Consider the following 20791-nt stretch of genomic DNA (forward strand, 5'->3'; position numbering starts at 1 on the left):
GTGAAAAGAGAAAAGGCATCAGAAATCCTGGCAGGAAAAGTGCAGCCAGCCTGCTTTAAGGGAAGGGGAGAGTATGGATGGGGCTTTTGCCTGAAGAGCAGTCCAGAAGTGCACGGTTCCTGCACAGCAGGAGTCAGGCATTGCTGCACCAGGGACACGCTCCAGACTGCAAACATAACCATCAGATACACACTGGTGTTTTCTCCCCAACTTTGCATATTGCCAGTGACAAACAACAATCATTTGGCAGTGTCTAAATCAATCATTATGGGAAAGTAACGCTGTACAACTCTGAGACTTACGTACAAGAAAATTTAAACTACTTATTATTAAAGTTGTTCATTATATTATTAATGAGACAATGGCTGAACTGCTTAGCATAGAAAGGTGACAATCAGGTGAAAAGGGGGGGTCTGTTATCAATAATTATTTGTGCAAATTTGGCAGATTGATTATGAAAAAATCAGGGGGAGAGGAAGAAGGTAAAAATTAAATTACAAAACCATGATCAAAAACTGAAAACAGTGCTGACTTGTAAATAAACCAAGAAAAACAAATCGAACATTCTTCTGTGGTATGGAAAGGATATTTAAAATGAACAAAAATATATATATGGGCTCAAGAAACCAAGCAAATTCTCAGCAGATTTCTTCTAAGAGAAAATACAGTACTTCCTGACTTAGAGGACAGTATTTGAAAGGGTAATTAAAGTGGCTCATGATGAGAAGTACTGTATAAATACAAAGACATGGGAGTGATAAATAATGTGCTCATGGAAATGTTGTTCTTTATTTTCTGTGTAACCTATAAAATTTCCATTCATTTTTCATCTCATTTTGTTTCAAGGAGTTACATTTGTAATAATAACTTTGTTAAGCACATTCACAAAAAAACCTCTCTGCAACAAGAACAATGCATCATACTGCATCTCACAGGCTACAGGAAAATTATTTTCAGGTACAAAAATATATCCTGTGAAACATTTTCCCATCAGGTTGTTAGCATAAGTACATTGGAAAGGGGAAAAAAATGTTGAGTTGGGACATGGATCAGAAAAGAATGTAAGCACTGCCTTAACTGTGTTTCTGAATTGGGACCTTAAGTTTAACTTTTTTTGTTGAAGGAATTGCATATTGTTGTGGGATCTGTGTAAGGCATGCCAAGATTCATTCTGGATAACTTTTGCTTCTGCAGACCTAAACACAAGGTCTTACTGGTGATAAATTTCCCAATGATTTAAGTTAACTCTTCTGTAACTGTGCAGTGTCTCTTACTCCAAAGACATACATGAGATCCTTGGGCCAGAGTTACTACAGGTCAGAGTAGGTTTTAGCAGAGTGATGCTAGGTCCCAATTCAGAAACTCCATGCAAATGATGCTAAAGTGAGTCAATCAGTAAGAGAACGAGAGAGAGAACAGCTTGTCCCCCATTCTAACAGTTGTGGTACTCTAACAGCATAGGAGTCAGAGTACCCCACTGCTTCCTTCTGCAAAGGTAGGATTTGCACAAGTCCATTAAGGAAGGCAGCCTGGGAAAGTGCAAAGGAAGAAAGGGAGTGCATAAAAGATGAAAAAAATTGGCCCAGAGCTCTTTGACAGAAAAGATGCAATTTTCTCCAACCCTGCTGGAAGGAATATTTTCCTTTTGGTTTAAAATTAGGCTTCAAAGCCTTGATATTTGTAATGCATAACCCCATTAAAATTGCTTAACTGTCACTCACAGAGATCCATCCTCCTGTAATCTCTGCATATTCGCATGGGCTTTTTGACATCTTTTTCAAAAAGGCTGAGCACTAGATGTGCAGGCTGGCACGCAGAGGCCAGCTCCAGCAGGGATTAGCCTCTGGATTACAGCTGTGCTCCTTGAAGGCAGAGCTCTAGCTGCTAACCTGCACTGTGGGGCTGGGTGCTGACCCACCAGTGGCATGCGCTGAATAATTTCCCAGAGGAACTTTACTAAGTGCCCTGTCGTTAGCCTGGGTGTTCATTTCAGCAGTGACTATTCTTCTGGCCACCCAAGCATCCAATGGCACTTCATCAAGCTGTAGCTGAAATCTGAAAATACACATATGTTTTTTAAACACAACTGTGCTTTAATTCCTTTTAACTCTAAAGACAGCACACAGCTGTTTTGAGCTAATGGATGTTACTTCTATTGTAAGATTGCTTGAAAATATAACAGATCATATAATGGCAAACGAACAAATACATTTTTATCAACCTCTGGAATGAGTCATTTGTCTTCTGGGCTATGTACTGAATCATGACACCAAATGATAAGTTTTATCTCTTTTACTGTCAAACTCAATCTCAGTCAAGCCCCAAATTGCTGAGAATACAAGTGAAGGGGGAGCTTTACTCCCGAATGAAAATATAAGAGAGGCTGGCTAGCTGGCCTTTCCCTAAGTGGCTTTAATCTTTGTGAGGTTTGGCTTAAATGAAAACGTATGGCAGTGTCATCCTCCAACAGTCAAGCACGAGACCCCAGCACAATTCCACTGGCTGGGAAGGTTATCAGCGAGCAGAGTGCCTGTCTCCCCTCTCTGCCTTCACCTCCTTACTTTTCCTTGAAAAAACATTAAGCATTCTCTAGTGACCCAATCCCACTCTGCTGTTCAGTTAAACACATAAATTTCCTTTTATTACCTCTTTTAAACAAATCCAACTTTCCATCATACTGTACAATTAAAACTTAATTTTGTGTTAATCCTTGATAAATGGTACCTAATATAAAGGTTGACCTCTTGGAGTAGGCTAACATTTAAGGCTTTGATGAAAACCAAGCACTTATGACCTATAAAGCAACAGCTGCAATATCTTCACTTAACTCATGGACAGCTGCCTCATTTAAAAGACATTATATTATGAAACTCAATCATTTCTTTCTGCATTACTTCAGAAAGATCATGACATTTTGACAGTGACAAAGGTATCCCCTATGGACATCCTAAAAATTACTATTTACACCAAAATAGAAGCAACACAGCAAACATGCTTTATAGGTGTGGGGTGCAACCCCTGGTGCTAGCGATCCCAGGAAGAATTCTTCAGTAATGTAAAGTTGAATTTACATTCTCGTGGTGATCAGCATAAGATCTACAAAAATTCCTCCAAGTCTATCTTAAAATAAAGATATTTTAAAAAATCAAAGACCACTGACATGGAAGTAAGAGCCCATGGCAGAAAAGCAAGTGAAAGAAGATTTATGGTACACTAATTTCATCTGAAATAACCTGTTTTCAGCCAGCCGAAGAAAACAGAACCCAAAGGAAATTTAGAGGAAATAACCTTTAGGTCAATTTGATATCTGTTTCACTATGTGTGAAGAAACATCCTTCACAAAATCTGGACCCCCTAGTCATAGTAGAACTGATAATCAAAAGTAACGTGGAGGAGAAATTGTTGATTGTGATCCTCAACAACAATGGACAGTCACTGCTATCATATAAAACCTGCAGGCATGGCACTCCTCGACCAGCCACTACACATGGTCTTCAGGGAAAGCACAAGGGTAAGAAGGTGGGAAGTGCTCTGGGGCCATGGAGCTCTGGGGGATCGCCATGCAGATACTGCTCCTCCCAGCAGCATCGCTTCCCCCTGCCAGCTCTGTACCCCAACTCACCTCCTCGCCTGGGGCTTGCTCTCCCTTTCCTCACTCTTTCTTTTCCCAGTCAAGAAAAGCATGTACCAACCCCTTGCTTCCATGAAAGTGATGCTGTAACACCAGCCTGGCAGATAGCTGATGCTAAGCATGGACAGACCTGACTGCTTATTTGTGAGGATCCACAGGTTTGTTACTGCACGAGGCTGCCTGACAGATGACACAGGGGGATTTGCTTTTAAGGGACAGAATCGCTGACTTTTCCGTCTTTGATCAGCACTATACTCTGCATATAGACTTGGTTTTGGAGGGATGAGGGCTCCTTAAAGATTCTGCTCAGTGCAAGAAGCAGGGAAGAATCCAGGCATGAATGTTCTATTTTAATAAGTCACAATTTTAAATTGAGAATATTGCTGCTTGTTTTCCTCCTAAGGATTATAGAAATGCTTGGATATGATCTAGAGTCCAAAAAGTACACTGTCTCCCACAGCATTCTCCTGGCAAAACTGGCTGCTCGAGGCTTGGATGGGCACACGCTTTGCTGGGTAAACAACTGGCTGGATGGCCGGGCCCAAAGAGCTGTGGTGAATGGAGTTAAATCCGGTTGGAGGCCAGTCACGAGTGGTGTCCCCGAGGGCTTGGTTTTGGGGCCACTCCTGTTTAACATCTTTAGTGATGATCTAGACAAGGGGATCGAGTGCACCCTCAGCAAGTTTGCAGATGACACAAGTTGGGTGGGAGTGTTGATCTGCTCGAGGGTAGGGAGGCTCTGCAGAGAGACCTGGACAGGCTGGAGCGATGGGCTCAGGCCAACTGTAGGAGTTTCAATAAGGCCAAATGCCGGGTGCTGCATTTGGGCCACAACAACCCCCAGCAGCGCTACAGGCTTGGGGAGGAGTGGCTGGAGAGCTGCCAGTCAGAGAGGGACCTGGGGGTGTTGACTGGCAGCCAGCTGAACATGAGCCAGCAGTGTGCCCAGGTGGCCAAGAAGGCCAATGGCATCCTGGCCTGTATCGGAAAGAGCGTGGCCAGCAGGGAAGTGATCTTGCCCCTGTACTCGGCCCTGGTGAGGCTGCACCTCGATTACTGTGTTCAGTTTTGGGCCCCTCACTACAAAAAGGACATTGAATTACTCGAGTGTGTCCAGAGAAGGGCAACGAAGCTGGTGAAGGGTCTGGAGCACATGTCGTACGAGGAGCAGCTGAGGGAACTGGGGTTGTTTAGTCTGGAGAAGAGGAGGCTGAGGGGAGACCTCATCGCCCTCTACAACTACCTGAAAGGAGGTTGCAGAGAGCTGGGGATGAGTCTCTTTAACCAAGTAACGAGTAATAGGACAAGAGGTAATGGCCTCAAGTTGCGCCAGGGAAGGTTTAGACTGGATATTAGGAAGTATTTCTTTACAGAACGGGTTGTTAGGCGTTGGAATGGGCTGCCCAGGGAGGTTGTGGAGTCCCCATCCCTGGAGGGGTTTAAGAGTCAGGTTGACATAGTGCTGAGGGATATGGTGTAGTTGGGAACTGTCAGTGTTAGGTTAATGGTTTGACTGGATGATCTTCAAGGTCTTTTCCAACCTAGACGATTCTGTGAAAATATTTTGTGACATTTTCTCTGTTTGTTCCTTTATTTGTAAAATAATAAGTCAATAACTTATCTGATCCTTCTGCCAACAACACCAGAAGAGAAACATTCTCATGCTAATTTATTTGTATTTATCTGCCAGTAGTTTCTACAGAAACCAATGTCACCTGTGATCTATCTCTGCTATAACCTCTTGTGGCAGTCTGTTTTGCATTTTTGCCATAACCTTCCATACAAAATTGATATGTCATGAATAATAGATGTGCCACCACATTATGTGTCTCCATTTCAGAACATGTGATTCAATATCAAGAATGTTGCCTTTTTAAAAAAATCCATACCATTTAAAAATGGCAAACCCTTGAAATTATTTTCAACCTGGATTTTGAGTGCTTCATAAGTCATTGCAAAACTTCTGATTAACTAAATGGACAAGAAATGTGGATCAACATCAATGGGGAAATGGCAGAATACACAAAAATTTCAACAAGTCTGTGCAGGAAACACCAAGAAACAGGTAACATAAAGCAAAAGTAAGCAAGAACATTCCACAAACTTCTAATGAGAAACACCCAACAGTTGTGCACTTAGTCTGAGATTATGTAAAGTAGCTCTAATTATTGATCTCAGTTACGCACCATGTAATTTTCAATTTTACCTACTTCATAAGTACTGCTTCATAAAGAGGAAGTAGAGTGTAAGCTATTTTAAGTCTAACTATTTTTGAGGGGGAAAGAGGGAGCGAATGAACATCTGAAGTAAGGTGCCAGGTTCTGCATGCTTAAAAATAACTGCGGACCAAATTCCCCACTCAGCACATGCAGCAGAACTTCATTCTTTCTAAAGATCCAGTTTCAGTTGCAAGACATATTAACTCTGTACTGATCATGAGCCATCTACTGAATAAAGGACTTTGGGATTAAGTACCAAAATTCCTTCTCAGGTAATGCCAAAATTTCTATCCTGAAAGCCTTTGTTCAAATATAACTTAATCTTGCTCATAGTTACTTTGAGGACAGATATGGATAGGAAGTGCCTTACTTCAACTGCGTATCTTCTTTTGCATGAGGGGATTCCAAGCAATACCTGTCTTCCGCTGGGAAATTTCTAACCCTGTATGAATGTCCTTCTTTCAGGGCTGGGGTTATACTTCTGGAAGCATCCCACATGCATATGATTGGGATGGGACAAGAGAAATGGGACTGCTTATCCTTCCCTGTAAAAATAAACTCAAGAGCAAAAAACTGGGGGGATACACTGAATCAGAGTCACTGGGAAAATCCAGAAAGCAGGGATCCCACTCTGCATAATCCACACCAGATCACAGCTACAGTTCCTTGTCTAGCCTGTCTCCCTGATACTAGCAACCTCAATTTCTTTTCTTTGTGATATCATACCTTCCTTCACAACTGTCTACAGAGCATCCTTCCAGAAGATGTGCAGCTGAGTTTATTCTGGCAGAAGAAGGAATTGGTCATGGTTAGTCTGTTAAACTACTAAAGAGTGAGCAGCATCATTCTTCCTTTTCCTCTTCTGATTATTTTTGTAGAAGATGTCAAATAAAGACAAGAGAACCCTGATTGGTTATCTGAGAAAAGGCCTTTACCTTCAGGAGAGGTTTCTGAGCTCTGGATAATACATTGCACAGAGCCCCTCTACAGCTGAAGAAGATGACTGAAGACTCACCTCTCGCACATTTTCCCGCTGCCTAGTTTAAACAACCGTGCTCAATATATTGCATGGTTTAGAGCCCATTCTGAAGCAGCACCATACTTTCCTCATGAACTGTCAGGGAGCCTGAGGCATTGTAGCCTCTCAGAAATATTTTTCTAGATCTATTCCCAAGCTGAGCAAACCTGCACCAGTATTTGTGAGAATCAAAATGACTGCTGCAAGCATATATCACAAACACTTGATTATGCAGGTCCTAGTTCGTATAGATGTGATAGGAAGAGTCCTAAGTAGCATGGTAGGAGATGAACACACAGTTTAAAATGAAAATATTTTCTTTCACTGTTTCTTTTTCTTTTATAGCATCAACATTTTCTTTTATAGCACCAACAGCCCTACTCCAAATCAAGCACAAGGTTTACTTCTCCTGTCTGATAGAGAAGCAGCTGGACCATGTTTCTTCAATGAGCTCTCACCACCCTTAGATCTCTAACCCTTTCTGCCTATTTCCTTTCTCCTGCAACAAGTAGAGGAAGATGGATTTTAGCAGCTTTCTTAGCCCCAGAGCTAGCCTCCTGAATTCTCTCACTGCAAGGGCAATATCTACCATCTGAATATTTCCACGCACAGCTGTGAACCTGATTTCACCACGCACTTACCACATCTATTCTTTCAGGACAGGCACAGAAAAACTAGCAGCCTCCTTCCCCACAGCAGACTTCCAGTCAGTACTGTGTTCAGTCCTAGGAATTGCACATGTGAATTATGCATACCAATGGGCATATATTTTGGCACAGCAGTTTAAAAAGTCAAAGAAAGCATGTAGAGCCTAAGGTCATTGCTGTTGTAAAGCAAGCTTCAAAGATACCCATCACAAGTCACAGAATAAACAGCAATGGAACTTGTCCTGCCTAAAGAAAAATGAAAGAACAATGATTAATATGTTGTAATGGACTTTTTCATCCTTATCGCTTCCAGACTGTGGAATGTTATTTCTGGCACAGAGATTCTTGGTCAAGTATGAAGAGTCATCGATTGGATAAAGTGCTTGATTTAGCCCATTTTTATTCTATTACAGAATGACAGAAAGAGGTTTTAGACAGGAATAAAATCAATAGGGGGAAAAAGTAGAACTTAGCAAAATGGCTATAGCTTGAAATGAAAATGATATATTTGTAATGTTGAATTTTAGGGTAAGTATTAACAATAATACATTATTTTTAAAAAGTGTCCTTTATCCTTACCCTCACCCCCCCAAAAAAAGCCTTGCAAACTGGTGCAAGCAGCTTCCTTGACCTGAGCTGTCATATGAGGGTTCCCCTGTGGAAGTGCCAAAGCAGCAGGCAGTATCTCTGCTGGTCACCCCATTCCCCTTCTCACCATGAGACTCGGGTACCATGAGACCCAGGAGCCTGGCGGGTCTGCACTGCACTGCAGTCCTCCCCTCCCAAACAACAGGACATGGTACATGGCCCTCCACAGAACTAGTACAGAAGAGGGGCAGCAGGGGGGAATAGTTTCCCTTTATGTGTGCAAAATCACAGTAACACCTGACAGGCTGAGGTCAGATTTCTGGTCATACATCTGAGGTTGAGGATGTTCTCTTCCTCTCCAAAGGTTATTAATTGTTATTTATGTGAAATAATATTACAAGGTCCAGGTCGAAATTAGGGCCCCATAATGCCATACACTCCACACACCTGCAGTCAGGCACTTTCAGTGCCTTGAAATGTTCAAAATGTATTTTTCAAGGAAATTAAATTAGGGCAGTGGTAGAGGAAGTGCAATGTTAGCAGTTGCAATACTCTAGGACACTTCTCACTATCATTCATTAAACAAAAACTCTCTATGAAACATGTTCTATCTCAAGTGCCACTAATCTACACGGTTACCCAGCTGACCTCTTGCACATAGCACATTACAGAGGTTTCAGTATGCAGGATTTAAAGATGGAGACAATTCAGACTTTTCAGATCACCCAAGGAAGAGCATTCCTTCTGGTATGGACAGATTGGCAAGAACCAAGATAACTGGATATTCCTCACGCTGAAGTACATGGTGAGAGGATATAATCTCCCCTGGAGCGCCCGAAAGCAGTCTGTCTCTAGAGAAAAACAAGAGCAGTAAAAGTAACATATTTCTATTAATGAAAATAATCACAGCCTGGTTATGGTGACTAAGTTGTCATGGTCCCTGTGGCAGGCAGGGTTCACTGTATTAGGGACAACCCTGCTTTGCCCATGCAGCTTCTCCCTGCTAAATGTGGGTCACAAAACTGCGCTGTGACCTCTGCAGGTTTTTCTCCTGGCACTCCCTAATGGGGACTTTCTCCTACTTGTCTTCCCCCTCCCTTGCACAGTCGACTGGGGCCATAATGCTTTGGCACAGAACCAGCAGGTAAACACTGCCAAACGTTAAGATCCTCAGGAAGAGTCAACACAGGCTTATTCTTCCTTCACTTCTGTGATCAAAACTTCCACAGGGAGACTGATAAGGCAAGCAGACTGTTATTGTTAAATATAGCAAGTACACACGGGGTAGATTAATCTCCACTTTACTCCGGGGTAACTGATAGCCTGAGTCAAGTTAGAGAGATAGGAAAATTAGTTTCTTTCTTTGCTTAATATTACATTAAGTTTCCTGTTCGTCAGAACAGGAATGCAGATCATAGGGGAAAAATCTACTTATTCATAACTTAAGGAAGAGGATATATGACAATGGTAAAGTCACAGGAAAGGGTGGAGAACACAAATACCCCATCAATTGAAGAGAGGAAAGTTTCTAGTGAATGTACAGAAAATTGCTTGAAACTGGAACCACTCTGAAGCAGAGACACATCTGAAGGTCAGAAAGGACTGCTTTTGCCCTTTCTTCTAGCCTGCACCTCGAAGCACTGAGAACATTTAATTTTCTTCCATCTAGTTGTCTTCATTAACTGAATTTCCCCATACACGCAGTCCTCTGTTCTGAGAGCTTGCTGGACAATCTTGTACCCTTTAGCCACAAGCCCAGGGGGGTGGAAGAGGGCAGCTCAAAGGAGCCCTGCAGTTCCTCGTACTTGCAGTTGAGCAGAGCCCAGTCCCAGCTCTTTTCATGACAAAGCCTTTGCCCTGGAATGCCATGGCTTGTTCTCTTTCCAATGCATTTGTTAGTGATTTTCTGCCATCCTCCTCCCCGCCCTACACTTCTCCTTCCACCCTTTTCCAGCTGTCCTTTACTGGAGGCCAGGGAGACTTGAAGGGGTGACACTTTGCCCTGCTCCAGCAACTGCATAGGTAAATATCACCGGTCTTTCCTCAGCACACGTAAGAGTCCATATCACGGGCTCTTTTCATTGTGGACCAAGGCCAGGGCCAAGGACAGACTGCTTCTTTGTAAAATGGAGACCCAGGGGAGAGGGGGGAGAGAGTATGTCAAGCTCTTATTGAAGTCAATGAGCAGGATCAAACCACTAATCTGGGTAAACAAAATACAGAAAATGACATTGATTTCAGATTGGCTTTAACAATGAATAATTGTGCTTTGATGTGCACATAAATGTGATAAAAATCAAGGCAATATATTCAAAACAAAATAAAAGAAAAAATACAAAGGGATATTTTACAACTAGGCTCCATTACCGTCTATCCTAACGAGATTAAGTAGTAATTGCTGTGTCAAGAAAAAATACAGTGGGCTCAGTGAATGAAAGATCTTGATAGGATCCCATTGTATCATAGGCTCAGGTCTAGTTGGAGAGAAGTGATGGGATTTTTCCAGCATTGCACAACCAATTTTTTCTTATTTTTTATTTTTTTAGTATCAAAGGCCTTTCTCTGGAAATGTAATTCTTAACAATAAAAGCATTCCTTTTTAAACATATCTGTAAGCCCTGCTGAAGCTAGCTGCAGGCTTTTCATTCCTTCACCTTAGTACAAAAGTATCTTGAAACCAGTAGTGTTTTTAAGCAAGCTTTTCTGGCCTGTTTTCTTACTGAGTATGCAAGGTTTCTAGTAGAGGGGTTTTTTTTTAGGTATTGCACCTGATCATCTCAAAGTGCAAACTTTAGTGCCATCTAACATTAATGAATAAATATAGTAGTTTTCTAAAGTTATTTGAACTTGCATTGCCCTGAATGTAATACAGGTTTGTTTAGGCTCATGGGCTTCATAGAGTCTTTAAGAACCAGACACCAATATCACACTAGAATTCAAGAAAAATTAAGCAATTTCACTTTCAAGGTATCTTTGAAAGTTTCTGCCTTAATACTTTCTTGGACCTATACACTGAGTATAAGGTGAACAAAGGACAACAGCTGAATTGATACATTTTCTGTAGCAAGAGAATACTGGATTTCTTTGTCATAACATTAAATTGCATCAAGATAAAAATAGCAAGTCTAGAATTAAATAGCAGGTAGAAGAAACTCACATTTCCTCCTTGATCTCCTTGTTACCGAAATCCTTTAGGCAGGTGAGAAAATAAATTGCAACTTTCTGAGACACTTCCATACAGAATAATCTATTCCACAGAAGGCCTGTGATAACATTAATGAGTGGTAAAGTAAATGCATTTTGACAGTAATGGGACGATCGCTCTGGAACAGGGTGATGGACACTAGCTGTAAAGACAACCCTAAGACATATTCTAACAGCCCATTTGTTGGAACTCTGCATGTTGATACAGTGTCAGTACAATGTAAATGTGGAACATGTAGCTAGCTTCAGGCAACCAGAACAGTTGGGAACTGAAGGGCCTGAGGAAAACAAAGAGCTGGTGCAAAAGATGAAATGGAATTTAGGTTTGGTCTTCCTTATTTAAGGGACCAAAGCAAGTGAGCTTCAGCGGCACAAGAAAATAAAAGGGGAAAGAAGCAGATGCTGCTTCTTTTGTTCTATTAACTCAGCTGGCCCAGATGAACTCACCCCTCTCCCATTTTCCTGATGGCTGCCTCTAAACAACTGTACTTGACAAATTACGTCAGCAAGTCAAATCTCATGCCTTGTGCATGAGGCTCCATCATTTGATCCAGTACAGCTGCTGCAGGTTTTGTTCCCATCTGCTCCTTGCTAAGGGTCCATGGGACAACAGCCTCTTCACTGACACAAATCTGCCAAGAGCCACCATGCTGCATGGTGGTGAAACCCAGCAATTCTGGGCTATGAAATGCCATATGAAAGAAAACCAGTCTCCTTATTTCTCATGGTGGTCCCTTCCTCATCGTGTGACCATGTCTGCTCTGTTGTGGGAACCCGCCCGTGGAATATCACCTCTGGGAAAAATAAGCATGAGGGTCCTCTTGGGGATCTGCCTCACGGTACAGACCTTTCAGAAGGTGTTGCATTAGCCATCCTCACTCCCATACCTTTAAAATGCAAGACTTAACAAACTGCTGAAGTCACTCATCATAAACTGTACGGGAACAGCAACAGGCAAGCTAAACACTCAGATTATAACACATCCTAAGTGCAATTTAGAACACAACAAATTAAAACACCTTCTTGCTTATTAGTTTTAAGGTAGGTATTTCATGATCAAAACATCACAGACAGACTGAAGAGCCAATGCACCTCCAGTCAGCAGTATGATACAAGGTGAGTGAAATATAGCTAACTGACACAGTTGACCCAACCAAGAACTATAAAATTGTTTGGAAACAAACAAAAACCCCTAAAGATTCAGGGTCATGACAATGACTGTAACAAGATAATATATATTTTTGGTTATCCCAAATATTCTTAGTTGCTTATATACTTTTCCCTAAGATGCTTATGTGATTTTCTGTTTTTATGCACTGGTAATTGGAGTTTATCATTTACATATTACAGTGCAGTAGAATCCAATTATAACAAATCTACAGAAAGAATGTATTTATTTCAGGAGAAGATGCTGAGGAACCATGTCAACACGTAGCAACATAATGACCTGCTCACTTTCTGGCTTTCATGCAAAACATTGTAATGATTAGGTTTCAGACACTGCATGAGGATACTTAAGGATGAGCTATAAAACCATTCCACATCTGTGTTTGTTGTAGTAGCAGAACCATTTCTGGGAAAAACAGGGAAGCAAATGCTGATCCAGCTGCTAATTCTGGATAACTCTTTTATGTCACTAACAGCATTATCAAACACTACTTCTTGTAATCCTTTCTCCATCTCCTCCTTTCTCCATTAAGTATAAACGTCTTGTCATTTCCCCCACCAGCACTGAAGCATAATTATAACTAATGTTAATTGCAGAGGTTTTACATTCCATGTAAACTCAGTTATGGAGAAGACGATTTGTTGATGGCAGATTGACAGAAAATATATAATAAGAGAATGAATAAAAAATAGAGAGTTCATATAGATTCTGGGACAGGCCAGGAGGGAAGAGAGCAAATTATATTTTTTTACAGATAACCACTCAGTTTATTGATAAAATGTTCACAAGTGACAATCACCTTGATCTGAGTGGAGCTGTTCATATGCAATTGCCGCTCAAGACCACAGCTATTACTAGTGCTCATCAAATCTCAGACTCCAAAGCTCTGTTTCTCACTGGATCAGCAACTGCAAGTCACCCTGCATGTATAATTTTATGCAGGTAAATTCAACAGGACTATTAAGTCTGCTCTGAATTAAGATATGCTTAGCTGATTTTCTGATGGACTTTGCATGAGCTGAGAATACCAAAGCTGCTGAGAAAACACCCCTATTCAATTTTGAAAACTTCAGGCTAATGACCTGAATATTGCAAATCTTTCCTTCCTGGTGAATCTGCTGTCTTCAGGAAAATATTTTCACATGCTACTGTTATATTTTTTTACATTTCTCTCATTCTTCTTCTACAAAAAAAAAAGCTGGTGAGATTGTTCTTGAGTCAGTCATTGTAACAAGCTTATGCTTGATTAATTAATAACTCCAGTAAAGGGTAATCAGGGAAGTATGCTACTCCCCCTTCCCTATTTGAAAATTGCAGTTCAGTGTCAGCTAACTGCAAAGCCAAATTGAACAATGTCACTTTGAAGTTGATAACTCTCTGTGCTCTATTCCAGAATAGCAAAATTAATCATGTTACTCCTAAAAGCTCTGTTGTATCTTTAAAGTATCAGAAAACATACAGTATTGTGAGAAAACGAAGTGCTGTTTCTGACTCTGCCAGTAGCTTCCCTTTCAGTGTCTTGATAAAATTAAGGTCCTGTAACAAAGAAGGCAAGGGAGCATCTGTGGCAGGATTTGCTAGCACTTGTGAACAGCTGCGTGTACTCTAACTTTATATACTTTTCCCACTAAAATTGTGCATAACTGAAAGTGATGCAAATAACAATAAAGCTTGCATTCAGGGAGACTGTAATATCTTTGTAGACAGATATATTTTTCTCCCTGAGACTGATGAGAAATGACTATAAAATACAAACCTGATTCATTTCTATTACAAAAAAAATCAAACCCAATGCTGCCAGCTAACCATTAACTGAAAAATAATGAGGGCTAATGAAATAGCAAGAGTCCAGATCTTTCAGTGCTCAGACAGGTCTCTTAAGGGAACTGAAAATGAATTAGTCTGAGTTTGACAGCAGAAGAAAAGGCACCTAAGACACTGGAAGGTGGGGACGAGGCTGTCAAAGAAGGAGTAGAGAACAGATTGACAGACAGCCTTATATGAAAAAGAGTAATTTAGGGGTTAGAGAATAACTCAGAAAAATGTTATAATAGTTTGAAATCATTTTAGAAAAGTAGTGCTAAGCAGACTCTTTTATTCCAGCATTAGGACTACTCAATGGCCCTGTATCATCATGAAGAGGGTCAGAACAGACAATCATAATGGTCTCTTCTGGCCTCAAAATCTATGACTTCATTAAAACCATCCAGACTATATGCTGCTGCAATTCTGTGTCCCCATGTAACTCAGTAAGGATTCTTCCTTTTCTGTATTACATAAAGTTCATCTACAGAGTTGTTAATACCCTACTCCATCTACTTGTTGGTACATAGGTAACACAATGGTCCCAACATCTGGGTTTGGACCTCCCAGCTGCTTAAAATAAAGGCCCAGCAAAGACTGTGGAAACTGATTCAAGGATATGTGGGCTATAAGCACTTAACCTCAGGACCCTCTGATGTTAGCCCTGGTTTGTCAGGGGAATGGGCTAGATGAGCTCCAGAGCTCACTTTCACCTGCATTTTTCTAAATATCTCAACCAACACTTCAGCACAGGAGCAGCTAAATGAAGTATATACTTCTCTATTTCACCTGAAAGTGGTATCACTCTCTGCAGTTTTACTTCTACATTTATTCAAAAATGACCCACCATGAACAGTTAAGTACCTATCTCCAGATAAAGTCTGGTCAAGATCCAAAGGCAGACAGAGCATCATGCCAGTCCTCTAGAAGTTGCCCCTTCCACTAGCCATATTCAGAGCAGGACTAAGGGATGAAGCCTTCACAAAACATATCTTTAATGCCTTTGTTTTAAAAACAAACATGATCAGAGGAGAGGTAGTATCACTGCTATCTGTTTATACAGCAGGTGAGTAGTCAGAGGACTTGCAGGACTTAGATGTTAAGCCAATATCTCATGTCTCCTAGGAGAGCAGTGTAATCCCTGAACAACAGGCTGAGAAAGCTTCATTCCCACCCCAGAAGTTGTGGCACTGTGCAGGAGGAGATGGTGCAGTTCATGGTGTCAGATGACATGAAGGATGGGGCTGGGTCCTGTTATCAGGGACCTCAATTACTTGGGGCAGAATCACACATTTTGATGCTTGAACTTGAATGGTTGGTGCAAAGAGTAAACAGGAACTGGGGCCAGGACACACAGAAAAACAATCCTTGTTGTTCTGGCTCTATAGAAGGACATCTAATAAATCTCTGTCACAGAAGTTCATCATTTTTAAGATATCTGACTCTAGGCAGGACAGCAAGAGTCCAAAAACCAGAAAAAGCATGAGTCTAAGTCTACCTTACATTGAAAACACTAGACAGCACCAGATATTCTGATTAGAGCAGGCTCTGCTTGGGATGGAGGTGCATGCAAGGAAGCATACATGTTCAGATTAACAGATCTTCACTAGCACAGAATAGATGTCTGAGAACAGACTTGAGGCCTTGGAAGGATCAGCACCTTTCAAGAAAAATAAATGGAGTACCAAACAATACAATGCAGACAAATCTCCTGGATGAGACCCAAGAAGACTAAGAAAGGTGGGTCCTTTCAGCTTAACCTCTTGTACTTTTGATTAGAGAAGTTTACATTGATGTCTTTGGTTAATAATATATCCTCTCTCACTAATGGGGCTCACTCACTGCTTTTTCAGTGCCTACAAGGCACTGCATTTCAGTGATGTATACAGCATGTGCTCATAAAATGACTTACAGTCAGTTTGATTAAGAAATGACACAGATACAGAGGGCTACTCCTTATTTATGATACATGTTTCAGTCCAAGTCTGTCTGCATCTGAGTCTCTGAATTCCTTGGGAACAGCTAGGATCATTAAACAAACTCAGAAACCCTCTTGCAGCATACAGAGAGCAAAAAAGAAAACTGAGTAGGTGTAACCTTCTTTCAAAATTACTGCCCCAGATTATGGCTATTTCAGTAATTCCTCCACCTATGGCAGTTTCATGCTTATTAGAAAGGTCACACCAATAAGCTCAGCACCTTTTATTCATATTCATAGGTCAAGACGTCTTAGCTAATTGAGAGACCGCCTGGATAATCTGCAGGAGTACTTCATTATGATTTTGTATAAAGCTATCAGATGTTGCTCCCGAAGAAGATTATTGCATAAAAAACTGAAATAAAAACCTAACTATTCTGTTTAAGCACTTAGACACCTGCATGAGATTGTTATTTCCAGTAGTTCATGGAATTAGCTAATCCTGCCATATCCTCTACTTGGGAGGTTCCAGCTAAGAGCTAGTGGGTATCCCACCTTGGCATGTACAGTGTTTCCAAGGTCCAAACGTGCAAGTGGAAAAAGTTCTCCTCCTTGCCATGTGTTCCAATAAACTGGCAGGGTGATTTCAATCTTTGTTCCCTTCTCAACACAAAAACCCCAAGGATTTTTACAGAAGGAAAAGACAGAGCAGAAGACAGGACACACAATTTGCCCTTCTCCACTGCACTTGTAAGAGAGGTGCGGAAGGAAGGTGGAAGCATTACAGTAACCCACATATGGTGCTCTTAGGGCCAGCATGTTTTTCTAGAAACCATCATTTGCCAGTTGTTCAATCTACTCAGTGTCTTCTCTACAAGGCTTGCAATAATTTCTGGAGCTGACATTGTTGGGATTCATGGTATGTAAAAAAAGTAGGGGGAAAAAAATGGAAGATAAGATGTAAAAGACTTATTCTATACCTGGTTTGCAGAAATGGTAGAAATCTCTATATCTTGCATTCTCAATCCCTGAAATTAAGGCCTGTCAGCTTTTATTTGTCATCTTAACTAGCAAATAAAAATGGCAATTACTTTTAAGAGCATAAATGTGAATGGCAGCATCTGAGATAGAGCAACAGCCTGTGGGTTCCAAAGTTCCTCTGAAAGAAGGACCTGAAATACAAGCCAATTCATGCAGATAAGGTGGACCAGCTTTCCTGAGAGGTGTTCTCTGCGGGGAATTTCTACACACAGGGACATGCACCATAGAGTGATTACTTCTCCTCTTCCCTGCTCCCCTCTTTCTGGAGCACAGCCATCCCTTGCCCTTTCTAATAGAGTTTGCAAGATGCCAGTATAGACTCGGAACAGTATTTCAGCCAGAAAAGGTCGTATGGTAGATTTGAAATCCACTGCCAGAAGGAGAAAAAAATTAAGAAGCCAGGATTATTCAAAGTTATTAGTTTTGCCTCATGAGTACAATTATTAATCACTGGGGGAGGGGGAGAACAGAGTGAAAGAAAAACAGTGATTATCAGCCTGCAGCATGTGGCTAGTTTCCACCCTCACAATTAGAGAGGCTATGCCAATACCTGGTCTGGCACTTGGGCCAGCTGATACATAGTTTGAGGTTAAAAAATGTCAGCATCTGTACTGGCGTAAGCAGCCTTCCCCTTCATCCTTCGCCAGGCATTCCTATGCCTGCACCATCCCCACAGAGCTGCTGTACTGCCACAGGTTTTAGAGCCTTTTGATGATATTTTTAATCAAGATCATTCCCTTATCTGGTTTACCAGGCAGCCCTGCAAACAGTTGCACCAGTACAATCAAGGGGGATAAATAAGATGATGGCTAAATTATTATTTGTGGGGGAAAAAAACCCAAAATAAACCAAAAAAAATTACCAGGGAACAACACTAAATTTACATGAGGGAATTGCTGCCCAAATTTTTGATTAAATGTTTATGCTGGAAGTTTTGAATGAATACTAAAGAAGTTTCATTTTAACAGTTCCGGGTCATTACATTTGAAATTATTACTGGGAAGCATATCCAGTATGCATCTCCATAGCAAAAGTACACTGAAGTTAGGAAGTAGTTCTGAGAGATGTTTTCCTCTTTAAAAAGACATTTGTTTTAATAAGAAGGTGAAAGATTATAAAGAGTGCGACAGAAATCTTCAGTGCAGGAAAGAATCAATGCAAAATCTCAGATAAGGTCTGGAAATTGCAGTCATGTGCATCAGGGCCTAGTTGCTTTTACACAACAGCCTTATTGACAAAAGCAGGATTTCTCCTGCGAGAAAAGGATATTCCAGATCTTCATTTAGAATATCTATAATGAAGTTAGTAGCAAGTTATATATAATTACAATTTTATTGTCTTTGAATGTATCTATCATTACATTTATGCCTGCTGGACACAATGGGGCCATGCTAGAAGTGGGAGCTGCATGTTTATTCCTAGGGCAAACTCAGCAGGGAGAACCTGACATGCATATGACAGAAAGCTCTTTCCTTAAGGATACCAGGTGTTGCAAATAATAAAATCTTGGGCAAACAGCACAGACTTCAGGTGAAGGCAGTACAAAGCTAGTGGGCATCACATGTACATATGTGTGGACAGAATTAGGTATTTTTACAGTGCCAAATACTGAAATAATGGGATAGTCATGAACGGACTCCCTGGAACTAAAATGAAGGTCAGATGAGGAAAAAGGAGAGAGCAGTCCTTTTTTTTTTTTTTTTTTAACTTGAAAGGGCTAATTCTAAAAATTAAACATATATGAATGAATAAATTTTAAAAATATATGATAAAAACTTTAAATATTTCAGAGTAAAACCTTTACATACAATATTAATGTTTAAAAGTCTTCTGTGATTATTTTCACTAAATAAAAATATCAGAAAAAATGTCTCCACCTGAAACAAGTTCTGAAACATCATAAATAAAAATGCATTTGTGGTGCTTAATGTTCTGCCTTCATATAAAATGCTAATGAAGCAAGCTTTGGTCTACGGATAAAAATACAATGTTGTAAAGTACTCTCTTTTTCTGTCAAAAGTACATGTGTTCCTGCTCTCTTTGTTAAATGAACAAAAGCATTGTTATTGTTAGAATTTATTTCTTAATAAAGATGAGTTGCTAGAGATGCAGTGTGCTCAGCAAACCACATTTCAGAAAAGAATTCAAACCACTTTTCCCCCCTCTTAAGTTAGCTTAGACTGACAAAACATTTCCCAAGACAACACTGTAATACAAGGTGATATCTAGTCAGATCTAACTCTGTCAGAGTTGGCATCTGCTTCCATTGACTTTAGTAAAAGTGCTAACTAATGTGCAATTTAACCTTACGATACAATGCAAGGTGCTCTCGAACAATGTTTAGGACGTTGAAGCTGATTTACAGTTAACCAGAACACCAGAGAACCCAAACTGGTCTCCCCCTGGGGCATTACTGGGTAACCAGATGTTTGACAGCATTTATACCCACAGATTCACTGCCTTAAGAATGTGGTCCCAGATGTTTTTGTACAGTATACTTTAGACTTAAGTTATTTTTAAAATGTCTCTTGCCTATGAGTAAAGCCTACAATCATCTGTCAATAGCATGAAAGTGTTCTTTTTTGTGTGCATTTGCATTGTTTAATTAACTTCCTTCAATATACACAACTTTCCTCATGCTGTGAGATATATGGGAGGTAAATCAGTACAAGATGGCAGTTCTTTGTCTCTCCTGGAAAGGCAAATTGCTTCTCTCAATTACAGCTTTTCTTCCTCCCTAGACCAATACACACAACCAAGAATTAACATTGTAGATGTAAATACCATTGTGCATCCCCGGTGGGTTCTTTGCCCAGGTCCCAAGATTTGGGGTTTTGTCACCACCCAGGTACAGAAAGCAGAAGCCATTGTCTCTCACCATCTAATCAAGGTAATAATTACAGGCAGTGGATCTGGAGCTAAGAAGAGGAAAAAGGCTTTTCAATCACTGCCTCTGCATTTCAATCGAAGCCCCATGCTGTACAACACTAGAGAACAAGGTGTAAATCAGTTTAAGAACATAGATCTGCATTCAATGCGTTGTGGTTTACAGCTCCCAAATGACCTTCATCTATCTTCCTTAGCTGTAGAGGTGTATAATTGAACTAAAGAGAGGCTTGAATAATGAGGTTGAGAGTGGCAGCTCCACTGCTGTTGCTTAATAGTGTACCAGCCTTGCACTTTGTTTTCTGATATGTAACAAAATACTGCAGTGGGTCCAATTCTTCAGGGTGACACTTGGTGATAGTCCCTCTTTTAAAATAGAAAAGAGCAGGGGGTTTGCAAGCAAAAAAAAACCTATAAATCTTTGACTGCAACTAGGATCCCCAAAATACAATTATATAAACCATTTTCTATTCAATATCTGCTCACAAAAGCTCAGAGACACAAACTGCAATTATCTGCTCTTCTCTCAGTCATGGAATCTTTCTATTTTTTTTTAACTTTCCATCTTTCTTCTGAGAGATTCCCCTCTCATCTTGGAGGAGTACAGTGTGACACTTTCTAGCAAGACTTCTGCAGTGGGACCTTACCAGAACAAGCAGAGGTGAAGT

This window comes from Strix aluco, chromosome 9 (assembly GCF_031877795.1).
Source record: "Strix aluco isolate bStrAlu1 chromosome 9, bStrAlu1.hap1, whole genome shotgun sequence".
Lineage (NCBI taxonomy): Eukaryota > Metazoa > Chordata > Aves > Strigiformes > Strigidae > Strix > Strix aluco.